Here is a 10,947-nt window from a genome sequence, read left to right on the forward strand (position 1 = left end):
TTCAGCAAGGAACGCAAAGGAGAGAACAGACGCACTTGGCTGATGTTTTTGCACTAGCCAGTTTGAGCAGGTTATGTTATGCAGACTACACGCAGTGTGTACGCAGACTTTTCTGATATTGATTGACAGGAAGTGCCGTTTGTGGGTGGTGACGAGGGGGTGGTCAGGCAAACACAGGCCAGGCATTATAACGCCGTTATAGGGGTGTGCATAATTAAGGCAGTGCAGTGGCATACACAGCCATACCGTAAGCTGTACACAGAAGCGGACAAAATCCTGCAGCAAGTCAGGTCAACCACTATTGTCCATATGAGTCTGATGGTTCTTGATGTTACCGATGTTTACGCTATCTTGCGTACTGATCAGGCTGTGAGTAAAGGGAAATGGGTGGCGTAATATGGGGCTGGGCATCTGCATCTTGTTCTGCGGTCTCCATGAGTATGCAATGATTAGCATATTTTTGCAGCAGACGGGTGCATGCATCTGCTAGCATGCGTTCCTTGCTGAATCAGGCCCATAGTTCCTGATTACTTTGCTTCTTAGCTTTTCAACTGCAAATCATGGGCGTAAATGAAAATAAGAATCAGTGCACCATCAGAACAACTTGCAAGTACTTTCAACAGAAAATAATACAACCTGTACATTTACTAAGAATTGTGTATTAAACAAGCCCGTAAATTGAGTAAATTTGGGTCAAAATAGAAGTTTAAAATACACCTGCATGTCAGCAGCATGTTTTGCAGAAGCATGCACTGATCAGTGAGCTCTGTGCAGTGTTTCTTTGTGTTAGTGTAAAGAAGGGTTAAAAAGAGCAGACCTGCCAGTTAGCAGCATATTTGCATGTATTTTCACTTAAACATAATTTAAACACAAATATTGATAAAGCTGGGGGTTACCCAGCGAAACGCGTTAGTGGAGAGCACCTCAACTCTCCTGGAATACATTGAATTTCACAGTGGACTGTTCGTGACCTGAACCAGACTTCCAGACTTTTACTTCATCTTGAAAGTGGATATTGGTCGGACGGAGTGCATACAAGCCTCCTGCAATTCTTTTCATCACTTCAAGGGACCTTCCATCAGAGCGTGATTGCTGTTCCGCCAGATAAACAAGGACCCTCAACATCGTGAGTTGGTATTACATTTTTCATTGGACCATACCACCAAGCTTCAAAATATTTCTGTCCCATTCAAGGAGTCATATACAGTAGGAACAGGACACTATTTATTTCTACTGTATTCCACTGAATGGGATGTATTTTGGAAGCCGACGGTCTAAATCCCGACCGCTGTCTTCCAGATGTTCTAATCCCGGTGTGGTACTAATAACAGGCATCTAAATCTAGACGCCTGTCATTAACCAGATGCCGGAAGACCGACGCACGGCATCCCGATCGAGGAGATGCCGGGCGCCGGGCGACGAAAGCCGCGAGGGGGGGTGGGTTAGGTGTAGGGCTCCTGGGGGGGACTTAGGGTTAGGCACCCCCCTGGGAGGTTAGGGTTAGGCTAGGTTAAGGGAGGGTTAGGGTTATGCGCGCCCAGGGGGAGGTTAGGGTTAGACACCTCCCGGGGGACTTAGGTTTAGGCGGCGGGGAAGGGAGGTTAGGTTTAGACACTTAGATGGGGGATTAGGGTTAGGCACTTGGGGGAGGTTAGGGTTAGGCACCCCTAAAGGGGGGTTAGGGATACTTACCTTAGGGACGATCAGGATTTTCACCCTTGCCGGGCTGCCGCTGTCGGGATTTGAACCTCCGGACATGCATCCAGCGGTAATACCTACTACACCCCACTGAACAGTATAGCCCAGAGAGAGCTGCACAACGATAAGCATATTGTTACATTGTTTTAGGTTTGACTTATTCTAGTCGAACTAAAGGCTTTTATGTTATTTATTATAGATTAAATACTGCTGCTTTTCACCACTACACTAAATCTGGTTGTTTTTGGTATATTCATCCATCCTCATATAAGCGCTGTTCATTGCACTCTGGGCCTGATTCAGACCCACTCGCGAGCGCTGAGCACTCGCAAGCGGGTCGATGTTGCCCAAGTGCGCATGCGCACGATGGAGGCTGCTCCGTCGTGCGCATGCGTGAGACCCGAATAACGATGGCCAAGCCGTCGTTATGGGTCTCGCACCAAAGGGGGCATGCTGTCGATGGTGATTGACAGCAGGCCCCCTTTGGTGGGCGTGTCGGGGGCGTGGCTGCCCAGACAGAGGCGTTCCCATGGGAACACCTACCGTCTGGGGCCGGCCCCACTGACATCATTAGTGATGTCAGTTTGAGTGCTTTTGGCTCTGATAGAGCCAAAAGCACTCCAGGGCTTGCTGCAGCGAGTTTTATCGCAAGTCTGATGGTCGCGATGGTCTTGACCATCGCGACCATCATTTTGGCCGCTTGCTATAGCTGTGGGTGGCCCGTAGGCCGCTCCAAAAAGGAGGAGGGATGGCCCTGATTCAGAGCGAGCGCTCTGTCAGAGCGTTCGGCTCTGAATCAGGGTCTCTGTTTACTATATTGAGAGTTGACTAGCCCTATTCTCATCAGCAGCTGTGGAAATAGAGCCAATCAGAGCACCTGTACAGAAATATTTTATTTCCTTTTTCTTGCATTAAACACAATTATGATACCTATGAAGGGCCCTACATCAGCTGCATTAATTTGTGTGACTCCAACATACCAGAATTTGTTAGTACTGCTATGCACAGCATATGGCTCAGACATCAGAGGCTCTACCACCAGGCTGGAAGGATCAAGGAGCAAGAAACTGAACAAGCTCAGCGGTTATGCAGGCCATGGTTTTTCAGGGGACGTATTAACCTGAATGCATTGTCTAGACCTAGACCCTGAGACAGCATGCTCATGGTCTGTCTGAGGCCTGCATAAGCTTTTAGATGTGTTGCACTTTCTTGCTACTGGGAATTTTCAGTCGGTCACTGGCAGAGTTTTGGCATATCCCATTCAACGTTCTCAAGTTACCTCAGACAGGTGATGCAGGCATTTGAGCATTCTTATGGATTCTTGTATCTGCTTCCCTAGCCAGGAGTCACAGTGGCATGCAGTCAGGGTAGCTTTTTATTATATTGCTTGCATGTCTAAAGTCCTGAGTGCTTCACTGCACACACATTGAGCTGAAACCACCTAGGGTCAGGGCACATATCTAACTTAATCGGCTTGTAGTGGGCTATCCTGGCTCATATTACAATACCTTTGGATAGACACCAGATGTTAGACAGTCAATAGGTCGACAGGGACAAAAGGTTGACAAGGACAGAATGTCGACAGGCCCAAAAGGTTGACACGTAAGAAGGTCAACCAGTACAAATGGTCTACATGGTCAAAAGGTCACAAAAAATATGTCGACCATTTTGTGTTGTTTCCTAACCCTAACCCTCCCCTTGGTGCCTAACTCTAAATCTCCCTACTGGTGCCTAACTCTAACCATCGGGGTAAGTGCCTAACCCTAACCCTGTGGTAAGTGCCTGCCCAATCCCTTAGCCTAAAACACAAAAACAAAAAAGTGTCCATTTTTGTGTCGACCTTTTGACCCTGTCAACCATTTGTACCTATCGAACTTCTTACATGTCGACCTTTTGTGCCTGTTGACCATTTGTCCCTGTCGACCTATTAACTGTCTAACACCTGGTATCTATCCAGACATTGGGCCTGATTCAGAGCCGTTCGCTATTTGTGGTCGTTCGTTCAAAAACAATGGGTGGCTATTCAAATGATCCGTTCGCAAATTGCAGTCTGTTCCCACCTCTAAGTCTGAACGAGCGAGCAAAACATACGCTCGTTTTTTTTATAAAAACGCCCCCTGGCCGCACGCACCATACGTCATGTCCGCTATTTATTAGATTAATCGAGTACATCGTACAGCGTATGAACTGCTCGCTATTCTTGTGGTTGGTGTTTTCAACCGCTATTTTGCGAGCAGTTCTGAGTTAAAAAAAACCAAGTGACGTGGTCAATGACGCTGCTGTATTAATTATGCACTCCCTTAAAACGCCCGTTTTGACCTTTAAGCACGCCTGCGTTCGGATCTCCACTCCCCGTTTTCAAGCACCTTCCCCTGTTACCACCCACATACGCCTCATTCTGTCACTCAAAATAGCAGGCCCTCGCTATATTGCGTACCAACGATTTTCGGCCGCACTGACTGCTTCGCGCATGCGTACTAAAAACCGTACGCATGCGCAGATGTGTGAACATCGCTCGGAACGAGCGTACTGCCGCTAGCGAGTGGCTCTGAATGAGGGCCATTGTCAACCTCATTACTGTAGATCTTTAGACCGGATACCCAAATAAACAGCAACTGTACCAAAAAAGAAATTTCAAAGGCAGAAATCTTAGACAGGCTAATAATAAAAATACAACAAGACAAGACTACTTACACGCTAATATCACCACTCAGAACTCACTAAATCAACACAAAACAACTACCAATGCCTACACTGAACATCTCTCCACTAACTAAACCCACGAGGTGCAGGCGGGTCTGTTTGCGATGTATTTATACAGTATGCCTTAGACATGTATGTCACTGTTATATGTGACAGCTTCTACCAATGAAATTACGGTCAGAACTGGTTTCCGTGTTCGCCCGTATTTTTCAAACACTGGAGTCTTTTCAAATCAACAATGTTCGGGAGCGTTTGTCTGCAGTCAGAGTGAACACGGGAGACTAAACACGATCTCATATACCATTGAAAGACATGATTCCGGAAAACACAATTCTTAGTAAATTTTAAAAGTCTTCAAAATCCCAGCGATGCTGATCGTGTTTCATCTCCACCCCTGGAGCGTAAACCATGTACACTCACCTATGGCTTATCCTGACTTGCCTAACAAGTACTAAGCAGTTCCACTGCTTTAGTTACTAAAATGCCACATCCCTGGGCTAGTGTTGCTCTCTACAATTACATTGAGAGTCAGAATACTTTAGAAATTGAAGCGTAAACAATAATCTATAATAATATGACAATTATCTTTAGAAAACCCCATCATTTACCTTTAACAAAAAAAACATGTAAAACAAGTAGCAATCCAAATCTATATACAATGCAAACATTCCTAGAGAAACAGTATGAAGCAATTATCAAGTAATTGTCCCTTTTACGTGTATCAGTTCTTTCCTTGGTAGCACAAAAATATCCACAAATCCTGTTTTGATGGGTATTAGATAAGTGCTAAATAATTGATTCACTGTGACTATATTAAGTATCTTGGACAATGTTTCTCCTCCATACTCTGGTTAGGGCTACTTTCAGAGTGGGATATCACACAAGGCATAGTAATACAGTAGAGCCAATATATATTTGTTGTGGCCAAACATAACCACAGTTATGTATTTAAAAGCTATTGTTTCTGGTCAAACACAGACATTTAGTTATCATAATCAAAAAAATGATTAAATATGCACACAATGACATCTCAAAGATCAATTTCCAGTTCTAAAATATGACATGCTTGAAATAAATTGGAAGCACCTGCATTAATATACTGTAACATAACTACATATGAAATAACCTAAGTTGAACAATGGCAATCATACTGTACGTATATTATTTCACAGAGCACAATCTAAGGACTGATTGTAGAGTGCCATGACAATCTCTGCCAGATAGAGAGAAGGAGAAGCAACCTAGCAAGCATACCCTTTTGTGCAGTACTGGGTACACTAATGCCATCGGATGGCCATCTGGCATTTCAAATCCCGACAGCGGCAGCCCAGCAGTGGTGAAAATCCTGATCGTCCAAAGGTAAGTATTGACTAACTACCCCCTAACTCTAACTCTCCCTTAGGCGTGCCTAAGTCCAACCTCCCCCCCGGGGGTGCCTAACCCTAACCACCCCTTTCCCGCAGCCTAACCCTAACCTCCCGGGGGTGGTGCCTAACCCCAAGTCCCCCCCCAGGAGCCCCTAACCTAATCCTCTCCCCCTGCGGCTGTCCGCGCAAACCTTTGATCGGTAAGCCAGGTGTCGGGCTCCCGGCGTAGGTCTAATGACAGGCATCATGATTTCCACGCCTGTCCTTAGACACTTGCCGGGATTAGACAGTCGGGAAGCCGGCAGTCAGGTTTACGTCCATCGGCTTCCCGACTGCTTACCCTGCCATCACATTTATTGTATATTAAGGTACTGTAGTGATACTATACGCCAGTATCACACTGAATGGTGACATACATTTACCAGGTTATTCATTAAAAATTCTATGATCTTATCCACATAGTGTTCCTGGGCGGAGACATCATTCCACACCCCAAGTAATAACTAATATCAGTGACTGCAGTCACAGGAACCACCAGTTCTCTCAAGATCATGTCTCTTTATTCCCACTCAATTTCCATGCTCATATGCTCATCTACAGTATGTGCCCAGACCACCCCTATCCATCGTCAATACTATAGGGTAAATTTACTCAGATGGAAGTTCTATTAAGAAGTGATATTGCCCATAGCAACCAATCAGATTCTAGGTATTATCTTCTAGAAGGTGCATAGTTAAATGAGAAGTAGAATCTGATTGGTTGCTATGGGCAACATCACTTCTTAATAGAACTCCCATCTTAGTTAATTTACCCCTGTCAGCGCATTTGCACCAGCCAAATGCTTGGTGCAAGAATTTAGACACATCACTACATACGCTTAACTCAGACTAGCCCGCAATTCTGTCTACATGCTTATGATCCTCCCTCAGAACACTTGGCATAGTGCACCCATACAACCATAAGTGGAGATGCAACTGAGTTGTTCATAGTGGCAAATGCCTGGCCATGGAGTATAGTGCTAAAAATATCAAGATCTGTCCATAAAAAAGGGATGACTCTAAATCAGCCTCTTAGTAATGTATAATGGGTATAAGTTTTGTGAATATCTTATAAAGTTCATGTATATTATTCAGCAGCCTGTGAGATGGCATTACAAGCAAATCTTGTCACTCCTGCCCTGATTCCAGACAAAGAACCAGGTTCAATACACCAAATGGTTTACAATAGCACAAACCCTGATAGAGAATTCAATTACCAAAGCTACAGGAAGGCAACTTGTGGCTCTCCAGGTTCTAGAATGTCATGTTGGGAACTTATCCTGCAAGATCCATAACAGCCGTAAGAACCATAGGACACCCAAGCCTCAGCTACTGTATTAACATTTATCTATTAACATGTATTTATATAGCACCAGCATATTTCTGTGTGCTCATTTATTAGTTATTATAGACAATTGACCCCTGATTACCAGCAGCAATAAACATTTGGGGACATCTCTATGTAAAAGAGCCTGCTCAACGCAAACTACCTAAAATAATAACTACAGCTCCAATAATATATACAAGTTCATCTAAAGCTAACAAGATAATGTATTCTGGGGTATAAAAAGTTTGGACTTAAAGGTGTGATGTGTGACACAAAAAGAAAATACATAGAAAACATAACAATGTAAAGCAAATAGCCAAAACATATCTATTTAAAAAATAATGTTTTAAGTAAAAGCAAAATATATCATATAAAATATTTTGTAAATATAAACTCAAATAAAGCAGAAAATTAATCTATTCACATCCTTATAATGGACCTAATCTGGAGCAGTATATTTGATTTCAGTCAATGTTTTCCATTTGTTATATACCTGACAATAAACGTTGAGACAACCCTATTTCACTGTATGTTATATTACAGTGATTTCACCTGTTTTTCCTTTATGTTACCTTATAATGAGCAGAATCTCTCAAATATTGTGCACCAATAACATATATTAACTAATAATTCACTTTTAGATGTAACAGGAAAAAGCAGGTGTATGCCTGGAGCAAATTTCTGAGTAGATTGTTGAAAAATGTGATTAAACTTCGTACATTTCCTCTGGTGTTATATCAGTAGCAAATGTGTGCAATCTAGGTTATTTATTAATATGCAGCACATAAGCGCTAATGCAATTCTGTTTTTCAATTCGTATACGGAAATGAAAATGAGAAAACAATTCACCCAAAGCAATACCTCTGTGTATAAAACTTAGACTGATAGAGGGATTACAGTACTTAATAGTCCAAAATAGATTTGTTTATGGCTTTGTGTTGTTTTAGCAGATTTTATTATTCTAAAATCAAAAACTTGTATATCACAATTACAGTGAACAAGAAACAAAATAATTTTCAATAATATGTATTAGGCGGCTCTACAATATTTCTCTGCATTATAAAACCTAATAACCTGATAATATGTTGATAATGCAGGTACTATACCGCAGGCTTCATGTACTGAATAACATTAGCTAACAAGTTTATAGCAAATATTTATATGTTAGCTGATATTGTTGTTTTTAGTAGCCATATACAGAAAACTGGAGTATGTTGTAGGTGTGTGTAGATGTACTGAGCCTTGGAGAGAGATAACGTGAAGAGAGATAAAGTACCAACCAATCAGCTCCTAACTGTCACTTTACAGGCTGTGTTTGTAAAATGTCAGAAGCTGATTGGTTGGTACTTTATCTCTCTCCAAGGCTCAGTACATCTATCCCTATGTCTCTACAATGCTTAGTACATCTACCCCAATGTCCCTAATCTGCATTTAGCAAGGGATGCGGTTGTTTCCTTAAAGCCCTCCATTGCCTTTTACAAAGAACCCCATCTTGCTCTGCATATTCTGCATTGTAACCTTCATAAATAGCTGTGGTATTTCATTCTGCCTTAAACCTATAAAACAGCCGTATGTTTTAAGGCTAGAATTACATTGATAAATAGGCATCTCCAGTGGCAGATTCTACCTAGGGGCGGCAGCCCCTCCAGTAAAATCCTCCACCCCAATGAAGCTAACCAGTGTGAATGTGCATAAGGTGTCTTCCCTGGAAGTGGTAGTGGCTTCCCATTGGAAGCGCTACCTGCTAATCAAGCGCCAGACAGGGAGTCCCAGGGGAGATGTTTTCTTCCCCTGAGACTGCCAGTTTGGACTGCAACTGCAGTAGCAGAGAGAGCACTTCCAATAGGAAGCCACTCCTCTGCTATAATGTCAGCCTCCACTGATTTCTAGGGACTGTAGCCAATGTAGTCCCTAGAAGCCGGTAATTGTACGCACTTGCCAGTTGCGGCACCTGCCAGATCCATTGTGAATGCACCTGGCAGAAGCTGCAACAGTCCATACCTCACTCCTGCTAGACTGCAGACAGCCCCCCCTTGTTATGCACCTTTTTTACCGGCATGTTCAGCACCCCTTATCCAGCACAGCACCACTGGCCTCATTAATTATGCGCCCATTTCCCAGCACAGCACCCCTCAGTCATCCAGCAAAGCACCCCTGGCCAGGCTGGCCTTATGCACCCCTTTCCCAGCACAGTCAACACTCAGCACACCTCATTAATTCATCACCCCTCTCCCAGCTGAGAGCTAACTTACTTATTTAGACTCACCCTTAAATGATGGTCAGGCAGGCAGTCGCTTATTTTCTCCAGTTCTTTTACCATCCTTGGACTTGGTGGGTGCTGGACAGCTGTTATAGGCAGGTGGAGCCATAAGGTGTGACTCATGAGCTCCGCAAAGGCCCATGGGAGGAGTGGCTGCAGCTGGGCATGCTCACATTGCCCTCCCATGGCCATTTTACTTGTAGCGAGAATGAGTTTGTGGAGTAGCCAGTAGCTGACATTGTCACTACACTGCTGGCCCCTAGGCTTGGGAGTTGGGGTTCCCCTAGGGCAGGCCAGATGCCATTGGCATTTGACTATAATTTGTAGGGATGACTCTGGCACAGCGGGACATATTATTTTAGGAGCTAAGTGTGCTGATTTAGTGTGAGGCATTGAAATCCCCTCATGTGTGATTATCCAACTACAGACTAGGGATGTGCAGGCTCGGATTAGTTCGGATATTCCTGCCAAATTCAGATTTTTCCCGCCAAAAATCGAGCCTCAGAAAGAGGCAAAATGTCATCTTTCATGGACAAACATCATCTTTCATGGACTTTTGTCCAGGAATGATGATGTTTGTCCACGAAAGTTTACTTTTCGCCTCTTTCTGAGGCCCGATTTTTGGCAGGAAATATCTGAATTTGGCAGGTAAATCCGAACTAATCTGAGTCTGCACATCCCTACTAAAAACAGCACCATTTGTGACAGGGACAGTATCATGATCTGGACTGAGGAGTGGACAGAGACAAGTAGGAAGCCACAAATGGAATTATTTAGCAGAAGTGAAGGGTCCTCCAAGAGCACAAACTGATGATGTGAGTCTTCCAGGAAATGCACTTCTATATAAAACAAACTTCATGGGCCAATTGTAAAAGCCGACGATTTGCAGGAGCCGGCACAAATCTGGAAAGATAGTCACATTTGGCCCCATATGTTCAACTTCAAATTCATTTACACACTTAAGAGATTTTTATAGTAATTCTCAACTGATTTAGTGATTTTGATCATTATTGTAATCTAGGACTTGGTCTAACATTCAAGCAACAACCCATTTCAATCAACTGGACTGTACAGTATTATTTTTTCCTTTAAACAGAAACATTTACACTAAGTCTACTTTTAATATATAAACCCGAAATGATAAAGGTAAATGTTCAATACCAAACTTTTATGTGGAGTTTCTATCCATTTCTTTAAAGTAAGTTTTATTGCCTGTTTCATTTAGCTTGACACAAGATAAAACAATACAACAGCATCAATTTATTTTACTAGTATTTTCGATCAATATTTGTTGCAGGAATGTTGCCATTATGACAACAGCTTTACATTAACATTTCATTGAGGTGGGTAACAAGAGTGTACAGTAGTGAGGCTTTTATATATATCCGAATTGCTTTCCTCTTTGATATATGGGTTGTTAACAGCATTCGGTCTGTCATCTCGATATATGATTCTGTTACTGACCAGGGACAAAAAAAAAAAAAATGGGTGAGAAACAGTAAGATTAGGAGGATTTTGCACCAGATATTCTGAAAGAAAAATCTGAGTAAATGG

At 42.9% G+C, this 10,947-nt stretch overlaps 1 pseudogene; it reads left to right on the plus strand.

Annotated features, from left to right (window-relative positions):
• Positions 1-7,101, plus strand: part of LOC148521619 (uncharacterized) — an 89,689-nt pseudogene extending 82,588 nt beyond the window's left edge.
• The last annotated feature ends 3,846 nt before the right edge of the window (positions 7,102-10,947 follow it).

The sequence above is a fragment of the Taudactylus pleione genome, unplaced genomic scaffold (assembly GCF_031769625.1).
Source record: "Taudactylus pleione unplaced genomic scaffold, aTauple2 ptg000156l, whole genome shotgun sequence".
In the NCBI taxonomy this organism is placed as follows: Eukaryota; Metazoa; Chordata; class Amphibia; order Anura; family Myobatrachidae; genus Taudactylus; species Taudactylus pleione.